Raw genomic sequence first — 27,001 nt, 5'->3', positions numbered from 1 at the left:
TTGGCCACAGTTAGTAGACAGGACACTGGGCTAAATGAACCTTTGTTATGACCCAGTATGGCCGTTCTTATGTGCACTTTTAAGTCTTACGTTAGGTATCTAAGGAGAATTTAGCACAAATTGTGTTGAAAGACTCAGTTTAACACAGTTTTTCCAACAATACCCATAATCTGCAAGCATCATGCATACTGCACTCATTTTAAGTGGGTAAATACTTAAATCATAGAACACTAGAACTGGAAGGGACCTCAAGAGGTCATCAAGTCCAGTCCCTGGCCCTCACAGCAGGACCAAGCACCGTCATCATTGCTGATAGGTGTTTATCTAACCTGCTCTTAAATATTTCCAGTGATGGAGGCTTCATAATCTCCACAACAGGTAAGTTTTTCCTAATGCCCAACCTAAACTTCCTCTGCTGCAATTTAAGCCCCTCGCTTCTTATCTATCATCAGAGGCTAAGGAGAACAATTTTTCTCCCTCCTCCTTGTAACACCCTTTTAAGTACAGGCAGTCCCCGGGTTACGTACAAGATAGGGACTGTAGGTTTGTTCTTAAGTTGAATTTGTATGTAAGTCGGAACTGGTACATATTGTAGGGGAAACTCTAGCCAAACATTTTTTTTAGTTTTGGATAGCATAGGGAAAGGTTAACTCCCCTCTAATGTTTGTTTTGCTGTCTGTTCCCCTGTTCAGAAGATTTCACATCTATTTCTGTCCCTGTGACAAACTCAGGACTAAAGGAGTAACTCATCAAATACCAAACAGCTCTGCACCATGCTTTGAGCTAATAGCTTTATTTCCACACACCACCCAGGGTTCTAGGAGGAGGGTCCTTTTTTTGCTAACACAATGAGGCCAGCACTTTGTTTGTTTTGGTGGAGTCTTTGTTTGCCCAGGGAGCCCAGCATGTATAGGGGGAGGAGGGGCGGAGAGGCTGCTTTTGTCTGCTGTTCGGCAGCCTGTTGCTCAGGGGAGGGGGCAGCCTGTTGCTGGCGGGGGGGAGGGGAGAGGCGTGCAGGATGCGAGGCCGCGGGGGGGGGGGGGCAGCGGGCGTGGGGAGGCACTTTTCCTCTGTCCGGCAGCTCTGCGGGATCCCTGTCCCTGTGGCCAGCTGCTGCAGGCAGAGGCCAGTTGGAGCCGGCCGAAGAGGAGGAGGAGGTGGATTCTAGGACTCAGGTGAGCGAGCCCCGGGGACGCTGCTGCACTCCGGGAGCCCTGCATGTATAGAGGGGAGGAGGGGCAGAGAGGCTGCTTTTGTCTGTTCGGCAGCCTGTTGCTCAGGGGAGGGGGCAGCGGGCGTGGGGAGGCACTTTTCCTCTGCCGGGCAGCTCTGCGGGACCCCAGTCGGAGCCGGCCCGAGGAGGAGGAGGATCCTAGGACCCAGGTGAGCGAGCCCCGGGAATGCTGCTGCGCATGTGCGGGAGTTGCCTCACCCCGTTCGTATCTAGGGATCCGATGTAAGTCGGATCCACGTAAGTCGGGGACTGCCTGTACTTAAAAATTGCTATCATATCCCCTCTCAGTCTTCTCTTTTCCAAACTAAACAAGGTCAGTTCTTTCAGTCTTCCCTCATAGGTCATGTTTTCTAGACCTTTAATCATTCTTGTTGCTCTTCTCTGAACCTTCTCCAATTTTTCAACATCTTTCTTGAAATGTGGTGACCAGAACTGGACACAATACTCCAACTGAGGCCTAATCAGCGCCTTGTGTCTTGCTCACAACACTCCTATTAATGTGAAGATGAGGAAGAAAGGTCAAGCAACCTCTCCACAGTCATAGAAAAGTCATGATGAGAACTCAGGAATTCTTGGCACTTAGTCTGATACCCAGACTACAACTTTCTATACATGTGCACACACTTGACCAATTAAACAAATGCTAAACCTTTTCAGATTGGAGAGTCCAGACACCAATTAAAACTCTTTTTCATTTAAAAATACACACTTTTGTATGGCTTTGTTATAGAACTCAGTTGTGCCTCTGTGTACAGTTCCAAGCAATGGTAGAGCATATGGCACTCCAAGAATGCATCAATATAGGAAACACCTCAGTAATTATTTTGCTTCAGGGAGTTAATTGCTGATAGCCTTTACCAATAACCGATTACAGGCAGTCCCCGGGTTACGTCAGTCCGACTTAAGTCGGACCTCTAATTACGAACGGGGGGGAGGGGCCCAGCTAGTGCGGGGTGCCTCCCGCACAGTCGCCGCCTCCGGCGGCACGGGGGGCGCTTCCCCCCAGCAGACCTGGGAGACGCAGAGCTAGTACCCTCCCCCCCCCCAGCAGACCAGGCTTTTCTCGCCGACGCCTGGGGTAGAGCAGCTGGGGGGCTGCCGGGTTGGTCCCACAGCGCCGAGGTGCGGCGCTGCGGGGACCTACCCGGCAGCACCCCAGCTGCTCTGTCCCAGGCGTCCAGATTCAGCCAGTGTTGAAACTGATCAGCTGCTGATTCCAGGAAGCCCGGGGCAGAGCAGCTCTGCCTCGGGCTTCCTGTAGTCAGCCACTGGTCAGTTTCAGCAGCAGCTGACTTGGGGACACCTGGGGTAGAGCAGCTGGGGTGGTGCTGGGTTGGCCCAGTAGCACCGAGGAGCGGCGCTGCGGGACCAACCCAGCAACACCCCAGCTGCTCTGCCCCAGGCATCCCCTTGAGCAGCTGGGGTGCTGCAGGGTTGGTCCCGCCGCAACAAGGGTCGGTGCTACCAGACCAACCCAGCAGCACTCCAGCTGCTCTGCCCCAGGCGTGTCCGATTCAGCCGCAGCTGGTCAGTTTCAACAGCGGCTGAATCTGGACGCCAGTTCCAACTTACATACAAATTCAACTTAAGAACAAACCTACGGTCCCTATCTTGTACGTAACCCGGGGACTGCCTGTACTACCATCCCACACACTGGCTCATCCGAAAAACATTTCCACTATTTCCATCATAGCTAGTGTGAAAATAGTGAGTTTGCAGCACCTACTTACTCCTGCGTGTATGTACCCAACATCTGACCATGTGAGTGGAAAGACTTTCTTCTCCTCTGTATGCCACTCTGTGGCCAAGTAGTCCAAGCCACAGGTCAGTATGTATGTCAATATTTATTGATATGCAGTCATGACCATACTACATCAGCTGTGATATACTGCTCATCAATATTCTGTAACTCATTAAAATATTTTCCACAGACAAGATTCCACAACTTAGAGAAGATAAAATGACATGACGCAGCATTATATAATAGCTCAGCCTTCTTGAGTGTCAACAGCTTCTCTATCTTAGATTAATCATACTAATATATGCACTTAGTTTAATCAAAGTAATATAGGCACTTCTCAAAGAAAAGCAGGCTTAAAAACCCACATATATTGTGGGCTATTCTCTGTTTACTTGCTGGCAGCTGGGAAAACTGGTCCAAAATTTCCTTCATCCTTTATACACATGCCTACATGCAGACTTGGGCACACACTGTGATTCGAAGTATTGAGTCAGCCAAGGAATAAAAGACAATTTATGTGGGTCAATGTCATGTTTGTACACCTGAATATTTGAAAGCTAAAGACCATTTTCTCTTACTTGTTTTGTTAATGTATTGCACTAAAATAAGCAAAAAACACTTCATACTATTTTTTTAATCCAAATCCTGTGGCATCTCACTCACACCCACCTGCACGATAGTTATCATCATAAATAAATTATGGGGAAATAAAGGACAGTGGGAAAAACCTACAGCTCAAATACCACAAGCACTGAAGGATTTTTGCAACAATTCCAGAGAACAGTTCAAAAGCTTTTAAAAAGACAGAATTCAGGTTTTTATATACAGGTTTTTAGAGAACAGGTTTATGTATTTACTTTTAGAAGAGAATGGCTATCAAACATAAAAATACCAGCTAGTTCTACTGAATTCCATAAGTGTAAACAAATCAGATATCTGGCCTAAATTAAGAAAAAGAGCATGACACTTCTGACAACTTTTAGTAAATGACAGATCAACAAACAGTTAGTGGAGGTATGTTAGACAAGGTCAAAACCCCAGACCCAATTTTCCTAACGTTGGATTGTTCAACATGTAGATCCCAATTGGAGTCCTTTGGAGATAATATACACAGTGTGGCATATTTAAGTAAACCAGAGTGCAGCATGCTAATGACAATAAAATTCAACACCTCTGTGCATTTTAACTTTAGGGAAATCATTTTTACTGTATCAATCTTTAAGTCATTATATAAGTATGGTAAATTGACAAAATGTAACAGCTCTTGCAATCTGAAGTTCAGCAATTCAGCTTAACCACTCATTAATTCTAAGAGCTTCACATTTGACAACTGAATTTTGCTTTGCATTTACATCTTAATGCAAGAGACAGAAAAGTAGAAGAAGCTTAAAAGAAATTAGAGCCTATGCATACACAAGCCTTGAATTTGCTTTCACAAGAAATTTCAGAAGGCAAAGGCTTAATGAGGAGCTTCTAAGGGATTAAGTAGAACATCCCATCAGGTACCTGAAGGAGATGACATTTCTTTATCACAGAGTTCCCTGCTTAATTTACAGTAGCTACTCAGTGCCAGCTTTCAGATTCCTCTCGTATTCATTTCTCACACCTACTCATGCACAAATCAAGTGTGTGATGGGACCATACAGTATTGTGTCTTAGGTAAGATAGTAGGCCACAGAACTTCCTGCTAGTTACAGGAAAGGCAGCCTCTCTTCCTAATTCTACCACAGACTTCCTCAGATCTTGGGCAAGTCACTTGACCCGATGTACATATAGGACTGTCCCAACAGGGGTGTGGGTCCTGGGGCAACTTCCCCCCACCCCAGATCAACAGGTGCAGGGATCGGGGCAACCCCCTGCCGCAGGCCCTGCACCTGCCGCTTTTCCTCCCTCCCCCAAGCAATACGGCCTGGGGGATTACTGGGGGAGCCTGGTGCTGTAGTAGCAGAGGTTGTCCTCCCCGCTTCACCATGCAGGAAACAGGAACTGGAGTGGCCTGGCAGTCTGCTCTACACTACCCTCCCGGCCCGCTGCACCCCTCTTTCTCCGCAGCGACGGGAAGTGGAGCACTCTGGGTTTGGGGAGCTCTGCTTCTTGCTGCCGCTGCAAAGTTGAGCACAGCAGGCTAGGAGGGGGCAGCACGGTGGGATGAAATGGAGTGGAGCAGAGCAGACTGCCGGACTGTTCCGGCTACCTCTGCCCACATGGTTATTGTGGGGGGCCTAGCCCAGCTGCCACCCCACACCAATCCCCTAAGTTCCCACCATCCATAGGATGATTGGGCTGCCACCAAGGGGCCCCCCAAAGTGTGGAACTTGGAGCAGCCACCCCAATTGGTCCTATGGACAGGATAGCTCTATGTACAAGAGAGTTTCTTATCTGTAAAATTGAGATGATACATCCTTTGACCCGGAGTTTAACAACCAAAAGTGCAGGGATGCTCATTTGCCTTATACATAAAGAGGAGCCCTGCTTTCAGTGGGGCCTCTGAAAAACATTACTGCACTGTATAAAGGATATCCTGGGTAAGTCATATTTAGTAACCAGTGCTTCTATGAAAGCACAGGACCTGTGGAGAACGCCTCATTGCGCACCAACCAATACCAAAGATCTCGATAGATCTCAGGGCATCTGAAAAGTGTTGGTAGGTCTGATGCTTCCTTTTTAATTCATTAAGGAAGGGCAAACCTTCAAGCAATTTAATCATTGACTGTATTGCAGATGCAATGTTCTGTTTTAGTACCACTGCTCTCTTAGGGTACATCTACACAGCAGTTATTCCAAAATAACATAGTCCACGTCTACACACTGAGTCAAGCTGGAGGACTTCTTACTCCAACTCCTGTAACCCTAATTTTATGAGGAGTAAGAAAAGTCAGAGGAAGAGTGCTCTTTCTCGGACTTCCTGATGCATAGACAGTGCCAAAAGCCAAAATAAGCTATTCTGACAAACAACGGAATTGATGTAGCTCAAGTTGCGTAGCTTATTTCAGGTTAACTGAAATGAGAAGTAAAAAATGGATCATAAGGGTAGTGGTGAAAACTGATCCACAATAAGCCAGAAATACTAGTTTTCTTTTAATATTCAGCAGGAATATATAGAATTCCTATATGGCAATGTGTTTTACTGCCCATTTCCTCTGTTTATTGCAGTTAGTTGAATTTCAATGTCTTTTTACATTAACACATTTCATGAATCATAGCATTTGATTTTTCAAATAAATAAACCTGCATTATTAGGTTGCAGTGAATTTCAATGATGCCTGATAACATGCAAGATTATTATATCTATGCTTTTCTATAAAACTGAAAAGGTGCTCAATGTTTGCTAACACAATACGATCAGCAAAAATATGCATACAGTTAGTTCCGAGCAACTGACCTCAGTGAGACTATTCACAGGTGTACTGTTACCAAAATACACAAAAAATCCCAGGATTGTTATATCTCTGCGTAGAGCATACATTCACTTTGAAAACTCCTCAGAGGATTTTTTGAAGTCTGAAGAGGATAATTATGTTTTAGAAAAACCGGTTAGTCACTGGACAATTTTTGAGTCATGTATTATATTTATAAACCACATTTGTAATCAATCATGAACTGAAGTACAGCAGCATGATGAAGCTCACTTCCCAGAAAAAGTAATATCCATGCTGATAAGCTAGTTATGATTATCTTAATTCAGTTTAAATTTTAGTTCCTTGGTATGTGCCTTTCTGAATTTAAAGTTTACCCAAATACAAAATTGGATGCTTATTTAAATACGATGAAAACAAAAATCCCAAGTTCACTGAAGTGGTGATTTGATCTGTAAAATATTTAAAGTTGAGGGAAAGAGCTGTTTCATCATTTAATCACCAAATAATTTTATTCTAACTCCCCCTAAATATATCTGTCTACAGAGAAGAGCTATACCAAGCCAGATCTTAATGATCTCAAAACCATCTCAGGGGTGTTACTTCTGCTATTTTAGTTACATTACAGTTCTTTACTAGCTCCTAGGGACTGTCACAGTTAAATATGCAATAAAAAGTCAATTAAATATGACTAGTTACCCCACAATAGTCTCTTCCGTATGACTCTGGGGAGCTTTTAACAGATTATATCCTTAAGAGTGAGACCTGTATTGATGAGGACAGATCTGTAAGATAAGACTGTCTCAGTCTGTGGTAACTGCACCTAAAATTCCACCTCCATGGTCTGCTTCAAGAGAGCCCAGTTAGATTTAAGGCCTCCAGGTATCACCTATCTGTGAAAGAGACCTATGTTCCACTGCCTTTTGATTAGGGCTTTAAAGCTGAAAAGCTCCAGCTATAATACAGTGACATTCCAGTAGGCTTTGGAACAAGGCTGTCCTTACCCAGACACAGAACGTGTAGGGCACTTGAAAATCTGGGGCACCACTGGGTCATAATGTCCATGCACCTGCCTCTTCCTATCCCTTTTATGTGGCTCTGCTTCCTTCAGAAAAGATCTAGTCAACTTAAAAGCCAAAAAGCCTGCCCAGCCTATTAGCAGAACACTGAACCTGTGAAAGAATCATTCAAGAGGCATTTGCCAACCCCAGGAATATACTGTCAGTTTCTGAATTAACTGTGCTAGTTGACAGGAATTATTTTAAAATGTACTTTAAAAATATTTCATTAGTATGTTGCCAAATATTATAAAATCACAAATCTAAAAAATTGCCTTTCCCTCAGATGCCATTAGGCATGGGGCACCAGTTTAACAGTACTGCATAGGGCCCCATAAATCCAGCCGTGCTTTGGAAGATACTTTCAGCTGCTGGCAAAAATTCTTAGGGCAAAAACACCATAGAGAAGTCAAAAGGATTTGAATTCTCACTAAACAGACCAGCAATCACCCATATTCCAACATGGGGAATCTGGTATATCAAAAGTCTTTCCATCACTTCTGCAAGGGCTGAAGCCACCTGAGGACCAAAGATCCTCTCTCTTTACTGAATCAGACAAAAGGTCTGTTTGAACATCCTCTGATTTGTCCACCAGTTTCCTGAAAACAGCCTTATTTCCCATGCAACTGAGCTTTATTACATTGCCAGCCTTGTAGTTTTGTATTGATCAACCCTCATAACCCCAAATACTGCAGAACTACTCCTTGCTCCATCCCACAAAGCAAGCCCAAAAAACATAACCTGCATTGCTAGGTACAGAAAATTATACATATTCTACCGTTCATACTGTCCAGTCCCTGTTAGCACCATAGATTCTGGCTGTTTTGCTTTAAAACAGCAAAAGCAACAGACAGAAATTACAACCACATGATCTCCCCCCCCCCCCCCAAAAAAAAACCCCACCAACCCACTGTGCATTATTTTCTCCACCCAAAAGAAGTCAGTTGAAAATCCTATCTTGACATATACTAGATAAATGAAAACTTGGCCCATATAAAATTTAATGATGGGTAATTAAATCCTATTTAGTTTATCATTAGGAGCCTGAATGGTTTATAAAAATCAGTAAAATGTGACCTTAGCTAAGTCATAGGAAATCAAAGAAATAATTTTAAATAGAGCAACAAGGTGGGCGAGGCAATACTTTTGGCAGGTGAGAGGAGATATGGCTTAACTCACAGCATCACAGCTAAATGCAAGGTAGAACACAGATTGTTTACATAAGCAGTGATGCTTGGAATGCCTTTCCCATATGGGAAGAACTCATTACTCTCGGAAGTTTATTTTCCACCAAATGGTCTTACCCCAATAGATGTTACCTCTCCCACTCAGTCTGTAATGTCTTTTGGGTCAACTACACTTCACATTTTAAATGTCATTCAAGACATAGCATTGAGCCCAACAACTTAGAGAATATTTAGATCCTGAATTCAAGTTAAATTCACTATTTCTTACTGTTTACTTGTGCTGGCTTAGGTCTCCTTTCTAGAAATATAATTTAAACTATCTGGCATTTAACAGGAAAAGTTGATATGATCTTAACGTACAACAGCAATTCAATGCCCATGAAAGTCGCAACAATAAAATTTAAGTCTAACTCCTAGGCAGTGCTTTTACCAAACATGTCTCATAGTCCTATGACATCAAGTCATAGATGCTCAAGTCCTTATGACACCAAATTACAGGAAGAGCACTGAACTGGAAAGCTGCATTTTCTTGATGCTACACTGTGGTTTTCCACCTTAGCTATCAGCTACATTTTTCTTCTAGAGGAGCCGCTGGACAGAGGTGAAGCCTGTGTTGAGTGCTGTTTAAGTTGAGCTGTTCTTACTGCTTGGTCAATTCAGAATTGAATATTCTGTAGTTTTACATGAGGAGGAAGGTGCACTTTAGGGAATTCGCTAGATTCAAATATCAGCTGCTGTTATACTTTAATTGACTCACTCCTTCATGGTTGGCTTTAGGAAGATCTTCAACTTGTGAATATGAAATTTAGTAATGTTTAAGCAGCAGGGTACTTTGTTTCAAGTGCCAGCTACAAGAACATTAACTTAGCCCATTTTCTGGATTATTCTTTTAGGTTTTAGTAGAATTCTGATCCAAAAGAATCTCACACTTTTGTCATATAAAAGGTCTGTTTGCTCTCCAAACAGTCTTCTTTCTTAACTGAAGTAATTCTGAAAGTCAAACCAAAATGGTCATTGTCTTCTCAATACTGGAGAAGTGACTCTTGTCTGATTTCAATACAGAAGTTACGTACACCTTGCTAGACAACTAATTCCCACATTTTGTAAACACACACACACACACACACACAAAGAGGGAGAACAGTTATGGTTAATGGTTTTTATATTAGTATATGATCAACAGATGGCTTGGTTATGCTTGTACAAAAAATGTGTCATGTATTACATGCTTTACAATATCATGCGGAAGTCAGTATATGGAGGCCTGCATTTAGATACAAAGTGCTTGAACATGGAGGAAGTACATTACCATCTCCCTCTTACTAGAGAATATAAATGGAACAACATACAAAATTGCATTTTAATATAATGCACCATAAAGGTATTATGTTTACCCATACAATATTAGGATTAACTGTACGGCATTAGGAAATTTCCATAGGGTTTGTTCCATATAATGTCAGAATGGCACAGTATGCAGTCTTTTAAAACATGAGAGCGGTATAAAATGTTAAAATAAAAATGAAATTATGAAACTCATTCAGAGTCTATGTAGACTTTTATGGTTTTATGACTCAGTGTGTTCTCTGACACACTGGGATCCTGCCACACTAACAGTCAGCAGAGACTTTATGAGTCATCTTCGTGAGCTTAAATCTTTCTAACATAAAAGCTAACAAGAATGTAAATTACGATATTTTGAGCATCCCGTGTATAAAAGGATCTCAAAATTCAGCAAGTGGACAAAGAAAAGTATAATAACCGATCATCATGAAAAGCTTCATTAGTAACAATGCATCACTATTGATGTTTAACTTCTAGAAAAGAAATAAGTTGCTTCGGCTGGCTAAGAAGAGTGAATCAGTATTGAAGATGTCTTCCTGATGTGTACAGATGGGGCCAGAGCCTGTAAGTCAATTGATGAGAAATGCCAGTCTTCATCTTCCATCTCCTTGTAAAATAATCCTTGTCTTCCTCCCATTCCCTGACTCCTTCTCATCCCTGTGGATTTTTTTAAAGGCTTATAGCTTTGCCAAATTTGGGCAGTTTTCCCTCCGGCATACCAAGAGGCACTTCCCTGACATGAGGGCAACACCTCTGCCAAATTCAGAATCCCTTCTCCAAAGAATAAGGGAAGACGAGCTTTTCAACAACGAAAGAGCTGTGTGTTTTGTTTTTACCATGAGCAAAACAATGCCCTCCACAATCTCATCCTTCGAAATACTCAAGCTATTTTTCTTCATGCTTCTCAACATGAAGTTCTACTAGAGGCAAACTCCAGCATGAAGATTTCAGCGCAAATGGTTAGAGTTTTGCAAAGCAACTAGAAACAAGGCAACATTAACTGTAGGTGGTGCAACCTCCTCCCCTCAATAAATGAAAAAGTTATTAAGTATGCAGTATGGAGGTCATATGCTTACAATGAGGGGTATATGCTAAAGTTTTTCAAGTCATCTTTCGGCCTTGGTAGCCGTGATCAAGATACACACCTCACCTCAGTGTTGGATGTGGGTTTTCACACTTGTGTCATACCCTTGTGTATGTATTGTCTCACAAGCTTGTCTTTTGTGTGTTTATTCATTTCCTCACTGCCCTTTTAAGCTTCTCTTTTTCAGAATCCTGAAGCCATTGTGCTAGCTACCTCCTAAGAGGCATACCTAACTTCTGTTGTATATACTCTCTCCTGCTGTGCTAAGATGTTAAACACAGCCAGCTACTTCAGCTCTTGAGAAGCATACAAGCCCTTCTCTTTCAAAATACCCTCTCTTACAAAGATCCTTAAAAACATGCTCACAGACCGAGGAACGCATTTTTTTAAAGGATTTCTACAAGCACTGAAAAAACCCTGTTATTCTCTTTGGCTGTGCCTACATTGGCACCCCTTTCCGGAAAAGGGATTCTAATGTAGACTTTGGAATAGGCAAATCCGCGGGGGATTTAAATATCCCCCGCGGCATTTGCATTAACATGGCTGCCGCTTTTTTCCGGCTTGGAGATAAGCCGGAGAAAAGCGCCAGTCTAGATGTGATTCTCCGGAAAATAAAGCCTTTTCCGGAGGATCTCTTATTCCTTGAAAGTAGGAATAAGAGATCCTCCAGAAAAGGCTTTATTTTCCGGAGAATCACGTCTAGACTGGCACTTTTCTCTGGCTTATCTCCAAGCCGGAAAAAAGCGGCAGCCATGTTAATGCAAATGCTGCGGGGGATATTTAAATCCCCCGCAGATTTGCCTATTCCAAAGTCTACATTAGCATCCCTTTTCCAAAAGGGAGGCCAGTGTAGACACAGCCTTTTAGTTCTGAAGGCAGGATTAATTTTGTAATTATGTATCCATAAAAAGACATGCCACTTCTGTGCTCTGAGGTGGATTTTCTCTTTAAAAAGGTGAAAAAAAATAGAGCTTCAAGCTGGCGTCTGAGTTGATGTCAGTGCAGACCAGGGGTCTAGAAGATCCTCCGTATCAGCATCTTACAAGCACCTTTTATAGTATGACATTTAGAATTTGGCAATGGCAAGGATCAGCATGAAGGCTTCTGTGAAACAGAGTTTCAATAATGGCAGGCTCCCGTACAACAAATAAAACCAACAAATGACCCTAAAACCTACAGAACCCTGTGAATATTGATACTAGAGTATATGGTTGAAATCATGACACCCACCCCCCAGGTGGGTTAGGTCTACACTACACTCCAAAGCCAGGTAAAGATGCTAGAACTAGCACAATAAAACAATAGTGTGGCTGGCAGAGTCATCTATGACTAGTCATCTATGCTCAGATAGAGCCAATCTTGGGTGGCTAGGCACATTATTTATGCTTAGGTGTTGCAGGCTATGGTTGCGTCAGGGAATTGGGATGAAATGTGGCTATGTAATTCCATGAACCTAAGCTTTTTTAATGATGTGACAAGCTGTTTGAGACCAAACAAAGATCAGAACCTCACACACCTATTGTGAGGAGAATTTGTATTTTAGTAACATCTCTCTCCTTTATACATCAACCTGACTCATTCAACACAAAGACAAATTACACCCCAAGAGTCTGACATCTTATTTTGGAAATATCCAATTTCAAAATGGTTTGGGGATTTGTGCGTGTGACATGCCACATTGATTTGTTTCCTTATTTAGAGTAGTGTATCCTTAATTTGACTTCCAGAACAAACACATGTTTAAAAATTCACAGTTCATTGTCCATGAGTTTTCTGCTACATTAGCTTACAGTTTGGTTTTCCATGCATCCTAGCTAATAAATAATCAGAAATTGGTGCTAAAAGTGCACAAATGCAGGCACAGAGAATTTGTTTAAGGATTCAAAGATGTAGAACATTTTTGCAGTGTTCACTTAACTCTATTTTTCACAAATACACTGTATATGAAGCACGTGGTAAAGTGTGTTTATGTATTCCCCATGTCTAAGTGGCAACATGTGCCAAGTCATGCTGAAGAGCAACCAAGAAATGAAGGACAAAACCAAGAAGAAAGTATCACTAACACCCTCAAGATGCACAACTCTGAAGTGTTCCAAACACATCTCTAAGAAAGACATCACTAAAGCAAGGATACTACAGAACACTATTGACTTCAATGGGATCATTCAAATAACTTCTAGTCCATGTGGGATAGGGTTTGACTCCCTACTTCAAAGAAAAGAAAGAAATGTTACAGGTAATTGCATCAGTCCTGCTCACAGATGCCAAGCAGAGGGTGGAAGGACCAAGATTCACCAGTTCCCATCCCTTTGCGATTGTGAAACCAAAGCCCAAAGGAGTCCTAGTCAGAGTAGGATTCCATCATGCTAGATGCTGTAGGAACACAAGACAAGTTGGACCCTGTCCTAAAGAGGGTACAGTATATGACGAGAGAGAGAGAGAGAGAGATCCAGACATGGAATATATTTCCTACCTGTATATGATCTTAAAGATGACCCATGTTCAACAGTTCAGAGAAGAGTTACACGCATCCTCAAATTGTACCTGCTGTGGTGAGAAAGTATGCAGTGTTTGTAAAATATGAGCCTTCAGGGAACACTTTTACAAGCTATGAGAGATACAGGCTGTACAGTAGAGAGCAAACAAGCTCTGGTAAGAAAACAAGAACAATTAGACAAGACACTATTCTATTCAAGAAAAAAGTATTGTATGTGCACTCTGGTGGCAGACCCTGGACAGTCTCGCTAATTTATTTTGGATTGGTAACTGTGCTATATAAAATTCATAGAAATCTTAGGCTTTACCTGGAAAAAAATCCAAGCCATTCATACCAGGTATAGAAGTCTCTTCTGAGAAGCTGAACCATCAAATGAAATAGCAGATGCCATATGCTTCAGTAAAACTTACTATAGCAAAAAGCTCCATCAATATCAAAGATAGTAACATTGTACGGTTGCCAGTATACAACAGGTTAAGAAAATATCAATGAGCACTATATATTGGAAACTCCTTGCCAGTTTGTTATGCTTCAGTTGAGCCAATGCCAGGAAACATCTTCTAGACTGACATGGACAATCTTGCTCCTGCAGTAGATTCTATAGCTACAGGCAGTCCCCGGGTTACGTACAAGATAGGGACTGTAGGTTTGTTCTTAAGTTGAATTTGTATGTAAGTCGGAGCTGGTACATATTGTAGGGGAAACTCTAGCCAAACATTTCTCCAGAGCTCAGTTTTATTCTCCCACACCTCACTTCCCTCAGTCCTTTATTCTCAAACTGAGGTGTCTGCTGAGAAAAGCCGCTCTGTGTCTCCCTCATCTGCTGGGGAGGAGGGCGCTAGCTTCGCGTCTCCCTGGTCTGGTGGGGGGAAGCTGCTAGTGCGGGGTTGCCTCACCTCGTTTGTAAGTAGGGATCCGATGTAAGTTGGATCCATGTAACCCGGGGACTGCCTGTATTTTCAATTGCTTAAGCTAGAAACAGTAGTACAGAAAGGGAGTGGTTACTACCAAGAAAAGTCACCAATCTAAGCATAAAGTTTCATAAAAATCAAATTTAACCCTGTCTTTAAAAGGGTCATTCATTGATGTTAGTGAAAGTTGAACTTTCCGAACTGGACTTATGCCACAGAAATAAATGCCATTCATGCAAGGTGCAAATCTGATCTTCAAATTACAACACTGCATTTTTCAAAATCAAAATGGAAGAAACTATTTTAGACCTAAATTTGACTCTCCTATGAATTTCTCTCCACACTGGCACATTTAAAATGTGAACACCTTTGCCTATGCACTTGTAGAAGTTTACAAAATATACACTTGTTTGGGCCAGATTTGAAACCGTACAGTATACAGTATACATGTGCCCAATGCACTAGGCTCTTTTAAAAGTCTACCCACTTATTTAACATCTAAATGGGAGAAGAGTTCCTTACAAAACCTGGCCCTTTGTACTTATTTGGCTCCATGTATCTAATGTATTAAATTCTTTTGCTCTTTATGAATTTTATATAGATTGACTGTCACAGTTAGAGAGCTGAGCCTGACCCAAATATAAATAAATAATTCGTTTTTTAAAATGTTCACGTGAGTTTGCTGGTCATATTTACTCCCCTTGTGTGTTTGCCATTTATGACTATGACAGCTACCAACTTTCATTAGCATAGTGTTTTACAGGAAGCTAATTTTAATATCCCCTGGGCGATTATTCATAGGAATTGAGTTTTAAATCTGCACATGAGCATTTGTGCATCATGTGCTACAGGCTCTTCTATAGTCAAGGATCACAGACAACGCCATGCAACCATCTGACTTATCACTAGGAAGCAACACTGTATGGATTTCAAACAAATTTTCACAATTAACGTATTATGTGTCTAACAGATAAATATGAAGTTAAAATGCTCACAAAATAGTTTCTGGAAATGTAGCCCCTAATGGGACTTCACTCACCTCTACTTACAAATTAAATGCAGGGGCGGATATTGGGCAGGGTGAACGGGGTGGCCGCCCCGGTGTCGTCCGAGGCTGGGGAGGCAATGAAATGTGAATACCATCACTGTCCCCTTATGCGGGGGGAGAGGGACACCAGGGACCACATGCATGGCCCTTGCTGACCACGGATCAAGCAACAACCTGTGCATATGCTGTGCCACCCGTGGGCACGTGGCCCCAGCTGGCTGCCACACAGGGACCTTGGCCTGTTACCCACATGCGTGTATGTATGAAGAAACATGACATGCTCCTGACTTCGGGGTGGGACACTGCACGATGCCCTCCCTCCAGAAGCCCCCTCTACACAGAGGCAGGGCACATCTCCCCCCTCCCCGCCCCCACACTATATACAGCACAGAGGCATGGATGCAGTCCCGGGCCAGCTCCCACTCCCGGGGATAACAGGACATGCTGAATATGGCCTGTGTGCAAGCACATAGGCTCCAACGGTGTACAGACCTGCCGTCCTCGCCTTGCAGAGGGGGGCTGGGCTTCACCCACTGTGTCCCCAGGGATAACTGACCACTGCTCATTTTCTCCACAGCCACATCAGCTGTGAGTGCAGGGCGCACCACCCCACCCAGGACATCCTCCCGCATCCGGGCCAGCAGGCTGACCCGTAACCAGGAGGAGTACCAGCGGCAGCACCTGGGGAATCCTGCAAGGCCAGCACCGCAACCTGAACTACTGGGTACAAGAAGACCTGCAGCTCTGGTGGGAGAGATGCTTGCCCAGGGCCGTGCCATCTCTGACCACCTGCAGACCCTGGCGCAGAGATTGCTGCCTCCTGCTGCTCCAGCCGCTGCTGCCTCCCCAGCTACCACTCCTCCTCCCGCTCCTTCCTCCCCACCCTCTCCCCCGCACTCCCGGGGGATGCTGAGGCTCCCACACCCGCAGTGCTGGGAGACAGGTGGGCCAGCAAGACCCCCAACCCTGAGCTTCTCCTCTCCCTTCCTCCTCTATGCCTCCCCCTTCCAGTTCCCTCCTCCCAAGTTTACCCCTCCTCCTCCCACTCTCTCGCCTCCCCTCTCCCGCCCTCATTCCCGTCCCATCCCAGTTTTATTCAATAAAGAGAGTTTGTTTTCTTCAACACATGTGTCTTTATTTTACATCAAGAAGGGTTAGGGAGCGGTAAGTGGAAGGACGTGAGGGTGGAAGGAGGCACAAGCCCCCAGTGGGGCACACCAGAGAGACTTTAGTCCTCCTCTGGGTGGAAACTCTCCCACAGGACCTCCCGAATACGGACAGCCCACAGATGGACCTGCTGGCTGGCAGTCGTGCGGGGCTTCATGTACTGGTTGGCCAAGTGGTCGGCCTCTGCCATCCAGCTTGGCAAGTAAGCCTCCCCCTTCCTCTCTCACAAATTGTGCAGCACATAGCACGCTGCCACCACATACGGAATACTCCGCTCGGAGAGGTCCAGGCAGGTGAGGAGGCTTCTAAAACGGGCCTTCAGCCGACTGAAGGCACCTTGCACCACAATGCAGGCCCTGCCGAGCTTGGCATTAAAGGCCTGTCGGGAGGGGTTGAGGTGTCCTGTGTAGGGCTTCATGAGCCAGAGTTGTAGGGGACAGGCCGCATCCCCAACCAGGCACACAGGCATATCCATGTCCCCAACCCTGATGTGAGGTCGGGGAAGGAAGTCCCGGCATGCAGCCTCTGGCACACAGAGGAGTTATGGTAAACCTGCACGTCATGTGCTTTGCTGGACCAGCCCACGTTAACGTCCATGAAGTGGCCCCGGTGGTCAGACACAGCCTGCAGGATGATGGAGAAGTATCCCTTCCGGTTTATGTACAGGGACGTCTGATGGTCCAGGGCACGGATGGGGATGTGCGTCCCGTCGATTGCCCCCCCCCCCCCCCGGTTGGGGAAGCCCAGGCCACCAAAACCATCGATCACCATGTCCACATCAATGAGGAGGATGACTCTGCGGAGCAGCATTCTGTTGAGGGCCTTGACCACCTGCAGAGGCACACACAAACCCACCAATAGTCACTGGGGTGCCAGGGTGGCTGAGAGTGCTCCTTCCCCACCACTGCCCCACTCACCTACTCCCCAGGGGCAACCCCCTCTGCAATCCTGGCCACCACGGGCAGTCCTTAGTATGGGCGGGGCAGAACAAACCCTCCCAGGGAGGGGACTTTCACCACCTCCCCCCTTTTCCCTACGGCAGCCCATCCCCTCCTTGCAACCCCCCTCCTGGCACAGTGGCTGGAGATTGCCATACCTGCATGACCACTGCTCCGACAGTGGATCTCCCCACACCAAACTGGTTCCCCACAGATCGGTAGCTATCCAGCATGGAGAGCTTCCAGAGGGCAATGGCGGGCCTCATGTGCGTGTCCCATTGCTGCAGAGCAGGATGAGTGGCTCTCACAGAGCTCCATGAAGGTGTCCTTCTTCATCCTAAAGTTCTGGGTCCATTGTTAGTGTTGCCAGCGCTCCAGGATGATGCGGTCCCACCAGTTGCTGCTGGTGTCCAGACGCCAGCTGAGGCGGACACGCTAGTGTCCAAGAGCCGCAGCTGCTCCTCCACGTACCCCAGGAGGGTCTGGATAAGGGCGTGGGGGTTGGGCTGCAGCAGATGCTGCAAGACAGCCTTTAGAAACTGCTGCCAGGCTTGCAGCAACACATCCAAAAGATGCACGAGGGTGCCCAGGGGCAGCTCTGGCTCCATGCTGCAGAGTGCTGTGGTGCCCCAAGTGAGGGGAACCAGGGCACACAGAGAAGAAAATGCTTTGCTGTCCTTCAGCAAGGTAGGCAAGCCAGCAGGGAAACCTGAGAACTGGCTGTCCAGGGGGGTCCCTTTAAGCACAGGCCTCAGATTGCCTCAGGCAGCAGCCACACAAAGTAACTCCTGACCTGTTGTCCTGCCAGAAGTGGTTTCAGCTGGCCGTAAATGCGATTCAGCATCCAATCAGCGTGGATGTAACAGCAAAATGCTATTTTGAAATGCATTTTGTGTGTAGATGCGTAATTTTGAAATATTTTATTTTCAATTAACTATTTTGAAATTAGATATTTTGAAATAACGCTGTAGTGTAGACGTACCCATGGAGAAGAGGAGGGAAATGTAGAGTTCCAGATGTCCAGATCTGAAGTAGTTTAAGCAAGGAGTTCTACATATTTTTAACTCTTGAAAGTACTCACTATGATCACAACTTCATGGCTCTGTAAAACCATCCCCATGTCCCCACATTCTCTCTTTTTGTTTAACTCACTAGTTGTGCCTTACATAAATCTACACCCTCATGCTATGAAGACTTGAGCCCATGTAACTTTATCGATTGCAAGTAATCCCACTGACGTCTCAATATGGCAGGCTACTCACAGTAAAAGGATTTAAGCCAGTGCCTGATTTTGAAGGATCAAGGCTTTAGATTACACCTTTTTTGTAGTAGGGAACATATCTTCCTGTGTATATTACACTGAGCACAACAAAGTCCAATTCTGATTATGCTTCTAAGTGTTACTTTAGCAATTAAATAATTAATCTCTGGAAACTTTCCCTCTGGGGCCAAAAACCTTAAATGCACTTGAGACCGTTGAATCCTACAAGAGTGAGGAAGCTAGAGTGGAAGAAGCAGAGGTCCCAAAGCTTCTTCAAAAGCAGCGTAATTGCCCACTTCAGTATATACCTGAAGTACAGCAAGGCCCATCTCTTTTTGGCAGCAAGTCTGCTCTTTTTCGGTGCATATTTAATAGGACCTTTTAGTGGTCTGGAACACAGATAGTTATAATTGTAGTAGTCTGTTTCAGCCAAACTTGCTGTTTGGTAACTGACAGATTTATAAGGAGTGTTTTCCCTGTATTGCAGGTGGCATTTTGAGAGACAGACTTTCTTCTATAACCAGAAATTGAACTCTCCTTTAATTTATTACTCAAAAGGCAGGGCTGAATCAGAAGACAGACTGGAACAAATGTGAAGATTAACAGATTGGAAATCTGCTGAACAAACCAAACTCAAACACTCCAAATCAGTGTGAGGCCTGCTATCCCCCTAGAGAGAATAGAAATTCTGCTGTTGATTTTATAGAATTAGTCCCATTTAAAAGATTCTCCCTTTTTAAGTAGGAGTTAAGATTTTTTAAGGAAAATCAGAAAAGGCAGCACGCTTATGGGTTACGTCTACATTGGCATGAACTTGCGCAAATACTCTTTAAGACAGGAGTTCTTGCGTTAAAGTATTTGCGCAAGAGAGCATCTACAAAAGCATGTGCCTTTGTGCAAGAGATGTGCTTTTGAGCAAGAGCATGCATGCCAGTGTAGACACTCTCTTGCGCAAGAAAGCTCCGATGGCCATTTTAGCCATCGGGGTTTCTTGCACAAGAAATTCATGTTGCCTGTCTACACTGGCCTCTTGCGCAAGAACAGTTGCGCAAGAGGGCTTATTCCTGAGCGGGAGCATCAGAGTTTCTTGCGCAAGAAGCACTAATTTCACACATTAGAATGTCAGTGTTCTCGCACAAGAACTCCCCGCCAAATAGACAGGCAGCATGTTTTTGCGGAAAAGCGGCCACTTTGGCGCAAGATCGCACCAATGTAGACACAGCCATGGTGTTTTGTTTAAAGGAAGCCTAATAAAGGACAAAGTCAAAGACTACAATTCTGCACTGGGAGAAAATTATGTAGATGGCTTAGAAAGTCTTCACCATCTCTACCTTTATGATTCCAAATCTAGGGTTTGTTTCTTTTGGTTATTTTTTTTTAGTGGGCTTAAATTTTCCTAGCTTTTTAGGACAGTTTTGTTACTTTAAAATACTTTTTTTTAAAAAATAGGGTAGAATGACAGTAATAGGGTCTGTCTTGTACAATAATTCAATCAATTGATTAGTGGCATTAATTTTGCCACTCACTTATATGGGCTCCTAAATTCAACAAGATACTTACAAATGTGTGTAACTAGGACCCTACCAAATTCATAGCCATCAGAAACATGTGATGGACCATGAAATCTGTTCCTTTGTGTGTTTTTAGCCTATACTATACAGATTTCATAGAGACAAACATTTCTGAAATTGGGGGTCTTGAACCAAAAGGGAGTTGTGGGACGAAGGGGTCACAAGGTTTGAAGTACTACCCTGCTTAGTTCAGCATAGCCTTAAGAGGAAGGCAGCTGTTGGGCCCGGTGTCCAGTTCTGAAGGCAGTGCCCGGGCAGCTGGAGAGTGGAGGCTGTCAGCTCTGACAGAAGCACCACCACCAGCTGCAGCACAGAAATAAGGGAAGTAGTACTGTAACACCCCTCCCCCATTACACACAATGGCCTTGTGGCTCTCCCACAACCCTTTTGGGTCAGAATCCCTACAGTTACAAGGCCATTCAATTTCAGATTTATATAGCGGACATCATAAAATGTATGATTTTTAAAAATCCTATGACTGAAACTGACCAAAATGGACCACGAATTTGGTACAACCCTATGCATAATTTTAAGCATGTTCGCAGGTCGGTTAGACTTCATGCTGAACGAAGGCTAAGGGCCCAGGCCTTCAAAATGCTGAGTATATTCGAGTCCACTGGTTCCAAGCATTGCACATAAACATTTAAGCAGGTGACTCATTAACTATTGAGTTATATTTAAAAAGTGGCATCTAAGTGCTCAGTAACTCTGCAGATGCCTATCTAAACTTGTACACGCTCTCATATTAGTGCACTTACAAGTCTTTCCAATATGCAATTGTTTAATGTGTTGCATCCAGCATTTGTTATTTGTTAATTTTGACAGAGTGATATACATGACACCAGGGGAGCAAACAGCTCTAGCAGGCCCCTGGGGAATGTGTGGAAGGGAGGTTCTGTATTCCTGGAAGGGGAGGAGCCTCGGACAGAAGGGGTAGACCTGGATGCAGCCAGCCCTCAGTGCTCCCCAGACCGTGGTGCTGCCACCCCCTAACCTTCAGAGCCATGGAGGGTGGTGCTCCAGATTCCCAGGTCCCTTTGAATCGCTGGGCTCTAAGGCAACTGTCCCTTTTGCACCCCATCTGGGGGGGGCTGCATACAAAGATAGTGGGCAGTAGTGATTCATGAATAGGCGAAATTAAATCAAAGCTATTCTTATGTACAGCCCTTGACTTTTTTCTTCCAGAAAGAGAGATTTGCAGAGTTAGACACGAAAAGCCCAGATGTAGATAGTCAAAAATGTAAGATACCAAACTGAGGCAAATTTGCCAAAGACCTGAATAGCTATTACAGGTGAAGTTCTAAAACAGAAACATTGAGATGTAATCTCTGTAACATTTGGATTAGTTATTATTTGGTAGAATGCAGGACATCATTTCAGAAAACTTGAGGGAAGAGGATTCTGCTTAGGGTTGCCAGGTGTCCAGTTTTCGCCCAGACTGGCCATTATTTCTGGCCCAGTCTGGTAAAAAAAAAAAAAAAAACCAGAAAAGTATTTTCTGTTTTGGACGGAAGGCCGGTGAGGACATTGTTCCCCTGCCGTGTCTGGAGTGGGGAGTCTTAAAAGCGCAGTGACTATTTTTTTTGCTCAACAACTTTCATCTCCTGGGTTTTTGGGTCAACAAGTTTGGTCTCCTGTTTTTGTTTGTTTTCCCCCCTCAAGCAAGTTTTTTTCCTTCCATGTTTGGGATTTTGTGTGAAAACATCTGGCAAGCCTAATTTTGCTTCCATCTTTTGCTGAGATTGTGCCTGCTTCAGGGGAGATTAACAGACTACTTCTATGCTGGAAGGGGATGAGGAGATAGTTTATTGGTCCAATAAGGGAACAGGGAAACATGACAGGCCTGGGCACCAAAGGTGAAGAACACTCAGACTTCCCAGTAGAATCCTTTCCTTGCTAGCTGATGGAGAGGTAACCAAGCCAAACTTCAGTGAGTGGCATCATGACATGAATTTTTGCAGTCTTTCCATCACCCTTGATGGTAGACTGTGGGGCAAGAGGTATCATTGGTGGCTGGCCTGGAACACGAACTGGAGTACAAGTCAACTCTCTATGCTCAGTTTCTGACCCAGGCTGCTGCCTTCTCCTTTCTAGACATCAGGTATTTGGGGAGATGAAGCAGTGCTGATAACAGGATAAACTGGAGCCTCAGCCTGTCCCAGAGCTGGCAAATAACTCTGAAAAGTTGGGGCAGGGGATGGAAATCAAGGTCTGAAGGACAGTTGTCCCCCCATAGCAAGTGATGTCCCATGCAGAATGATTCAGGAAAAAAAAAAGCAGACAGTCAGCAGGTTCTCTCTTAGGGGGTTAGTATTTATAGCAAGAAAGTAATGGTAGGCAACTATAAACTAATCTGATCCTAATGCAAGTTTCTTGCTAACATTTTAATGATAGTTGCATAGCCTAAAGACTTATTTTCCTTCTTTAGGTAACGTCAACATTTTCTGAGACATTTTCGTCTGTCTCCAGTCCCAGGCAAATATTCTTATAGACCAGGGGTGGACAAAGGGGCCTCCCCAGGCCGGATCCAGTCCACCAAGCAGGTGGATCCAGCCTGCAGACACCCTGCCACTCCCCCACCCCCAGACCAATCAAGGTCCCAATCAGGGACCTTGCAGGCCAGGGCAGGGAACGAGAGACTTTGCCCGCTCCTCCCGCCCCCAAGTCATGATTGGCCTGGAGGCAGGACAGCGCACAAGGTCTCCTCCTGCCCTGCAAGGGGGCGGGTGCCTAGAGGGAACTGCCAACTGTTCAGAACAACTGGCAGTTCTCTATAGGCAGAGGGTGGGGCAAAGATTTCACTTGCTCCCATTCCACCAGGCCAATCAGGGTCTGTGGACAGGGGAGCATGGAAGTGTCCTGGCCCCTCCCCTTCCACCAGAGGCCCTGACCCTTCCAGGGCAGCCCAGGGCCACTTAAAAATTAGTGAAATGCCCTCCCATCTAAAATTATTGCCCACCCGTTATAGACCTGAAGGAGAGGAACAGGCTAAATTTCAGCTTTTCTTCACAGGACTCCCTGCACCTTAACACAGTTAAGTTTTACAAGCCCAACAATTCTTCCTCTGTTGCTACTCAAAGCCATGCTGTCCATAACAGCCCATTTCAGAAAGCTAAAGGAAAACAGTGAAACTAATCATGGTTTCACACTTCTAGACAGAAAAATCTTTGTGTATACAGCACCATCTCCTGGAACTGAAGAGATATATTTCCATGCTAACTACCAGTCAAATCCTTATGGAATAAAATATCACACCCACATAAATACCATCAAGACTAATGTGTTCCAAATGAAGTGATAATGAATTGTCACCTATTCTGAAGATTTGCCAAAAATTTTCAGTGTGCTGGAATGTCAAGATTTACACTCCTTGTTAGAGCAGACACTCAAAACCAACTACACTCCATTAATTATATGAATAGCAAAACTGTCACCTCATAATAACACTTTAAAGATATATGCTGCTACTGATGTCATTGGAAAGAAACTGCTCGAGCACACTGTGAAGCAAGGTTAAAAAGTGGATTACAATTTAAAGCAATTACTCCATTTCAGTATTACAGCAAAAAACTGTCTCTCATTATAAGCTGCTAGGCAGTAACCTTATTGACCTTACATCAACGTGTACTCAGCATTCAGTTACCAAAAAAAACAAACCACAGTTTCTTATGTAACTGAGAAAAGCACATTTAAATTAAACAATCATTCCTGTATTATTCAGAGAGTGAAATTCACCCCTGCTGCTAGCACAAAGCCCCCTGTACCATTTAAGAATTACACCCTCCTCAGCACTGTTATACAGAACATAACATTGGCATAATGGTCAAACCAGTGGTCCATTTAAACACTGTAGCTTGGGTAGTCAAGTGAGCCTCCCTGTGTCACCCATTCCCAGTGTCTGACAAAAGCTAGGGATACTTCATAGCATGGTTTTGCATCTCTGCCGATCCAAGTTAATAGCCATTGATGGACCTATCATCCATGAATGTGTTGAGGGCCTGGGGGTAGGGGGTTGTGTTTTTTTTAACCCTGGCTGTTGATTGCAAGATAGAAGATAGACTTTAATTCCTCATAGGTCCCTACGGGAGCACTCACATACTCAGACTTTATGCTAATTATGTGAAGTTCACCCAGAAAGATAGATTTAATGAAACTGTCAAGAGCTGCTGCTGAATGTTCACAGCTTCCAGTCACTTCAGTTGGAATTGTCAATGTTCAGCACATCTTAACACCAAATCCCAAGATATCTCAAACTGGGAGTCTACGTACACGCCCCAAAATCAATCACTTCTTAAAAGTTTGCCTCCGTGCTTCCCCAGAGGGTAACCACACATCCCAAACAGGGCAAGACAGAATGCAGACTTCTCAAAATGCAGAACTCAAATCCTGATCTGAATGACCCCTCTCCCCCAAGACACTCCGTGCCTGCCCAAGGTTCAAAGGCAGCTCCAGCATCTACTGGGGGCAACTGGGAGGGCTGAGGTGAATCTTAGCTCCCCCATGACATAAGCCCCGACTAGGAACACCACTTCTGAAAAGCAAAAAAGCACCCTCCACATACAACTATGGCAACTCCAACCCAAAGCAACTCAAAAACCCCTCCCCCCACACACCCTTCAGCAGCCACTCGTCTACAGCCAGTCCCTGACTTACGAATGAGTTACGTTCCAAGCACTTGGTCATAACTCAATGTGTTCGTAAGTCAGACTCCATTCATTTCAACCGCGCTGTTCAAAAGCGTGGATCATCGTTCGTAAGTCGGGGCCGCGCTTAATGGGAGTCGGGTGATAAGTGCAGTTGGTTGTACACTGATGCAGGAACCGGCTGTATATATGTTGCCTCTCTAGTATAAGACTGAGCTCATTGTATCACATGAGGATGGGGAGACGTGTAAACATATTTTGTGTGTGAGAAGCTTATGTGTTGGTGGTGGGCAGACAACTGGTGCATTTTCAACAATGTTGATCTATTATTGCTTAAACTGTAGAAGTGGGAACACTGAAGCATCTTTAACTAGACACAGAACTTTTAACATCAGAAATCCTGCTATAACGTGATAATACCAAACTGCGCAAGATAGTTAAGACCAAAGCAGACTGTGAAGAGCTTCAAAAAGATCTCACAAAACTAATTGATTGGGCTACAAAATGGTAAATGAAATGTAATGTTGATAAATGTAAAGTAAAGCACATTGAAAAAAATAATCCCAACAATACATAATATATGATGGGAACTAATTTAGCTACAACTACTCAAGAGTGAGATCTTGGAGTCATTGTGGATAGTTCTCAGAAAACATCCACTCAGTGTGCAGTGGCAGTCAAAAAAGCAAATAGAATGTTAGGAATCATTTAAAAAGGAATCATTTAAAAAGGGATAGAGAATAAAACAGAAAATATCTTATTGCCTTTATATAAAACCCTGGTATACCAACGCCTTGAATACTGTGTACAGATGTGGTCGCCTCATCTCAAAAAAGATATATTGTCTTTGGAAAAGGTTCAGAAAAGGGCAACAAAAATGATGAGGGATTTGAATGGGTCCCATATGGAGAGAGATTAAACAGACTTGGACTTTTCACTTTAGAAAAGAGGAGACTAAGGGAGGATATGATAGAGGTCTACAAAATCATGACAGGTGTGGAAAAAGTGAATAAAGAAAAGTTATTTAATTATTCCCACAATATAATAACTAGAGGTCACCAAATGAAATTAATAGGCAGCAGGTTTAAAACAAACAAAAGGAAGTTTTTCTTCACTCAATACACAACCTGTGGAACTCCTTGCCAGAGGATGTGGTGAAGGCTAGGACTTTTAGAGAGTTCTAATAAAGAGCTAGATAGATTCATGGAGGTTAGCTCCATGAACAGCAATTAGCCAGGCTGGGTAGGAATGGTGTCCCTAGCCTCTGTTTGTCTGGAAATGAGGGACAGGAGAGGGATCATGTGAGGATTACCTGTTGTGTTCCCACCCTCTGGGGCATCTGGTATTGGCCACTGTCGGCAGACACGGTACTGGGCTAGATGGACCATTGGTCTGACCCAGTATGGCCATTCTTATGTTCTTATGTAATAATATAACTCTTTGGAGCCACATAAAAACAAGATCTGCATTTTAATGGATTTGCCAGAAAAATAATCTGCCAGTTAAATATGGCCAGGTGGTAAACCTACGCCCTGCTCCTCCTCTTTGCCCACAACCAGGCCACAGCCATGGCCCAGCCAGGCCAGCTGTAGGGAGTCCCAGACTTTTCACCTGGCCTGTGCAGTGACACCCTGGGAGGTGCCTGAAAGCAGGTCCAGGCCCAATTCAGGAGGAAGGTCAGAGATCCCCTCAACAGGCAAGGTTTCCTGGGTATCTCTTTCCAAAGCCCACTCTGGGCAATAAGGGATCGAGGCCTCAGGGGAAGAGGAGGAGAAGCAAGGAGCGGATCAGGGGTCCTGCATGTGTACCACTTTTGCCTTTTGAAAAGGTAGTCACATTATTCTCCAGTAAGATACATAACCCAATATCTGACCTCTGCATCTCTTTGGCTGCTATCCAGCGATAGCCAGATAACCTGGTTTCAAAAGTACCGTATGATCTCCTGTACCAGTAACTGGCCT

The 27,001-nt window shown here is 44.3% G+C and overlaps 1 long non-coding RNA gene across 1 annotated transcript; it reads left to right on the top strand.

The window, feature by feature from the left end:
* The first annotated feature begins 1,041 nt into the window (after positions 1-1,041).
* LOC149524348 (uncharacterized) lies at positions 1,042-16,507 on the top strand. The gene is made up of 3 exons (XR_016349568.1): positions 1,042-1,175; positions 10,398-10,484; positions 16,038-16,507. It is a non-coding gene; the product is annotated as an uncharacterized LOC149524348 (long non-coding RNA).
* Positions 16,508-27,001: the final 10,494 nt, after the last annotated feature.

Source organism: Pelodiscus sinensis, chromosome 5, assembly GCF_052426305.1.
Source record: "Pelodiscus sinensis isolate ZL-2025 chromosome 5, ASM5242630v1, whole genome shotgun sequence".
NCBI lineage: Eukaryota > Metazoa > Chordata > Testudines > Trionychidae > Pelodiscus > Pelodiscus sinensis.
This window is presented reverse-complemented; position numbering and strand designations above follow the sequence as displayed.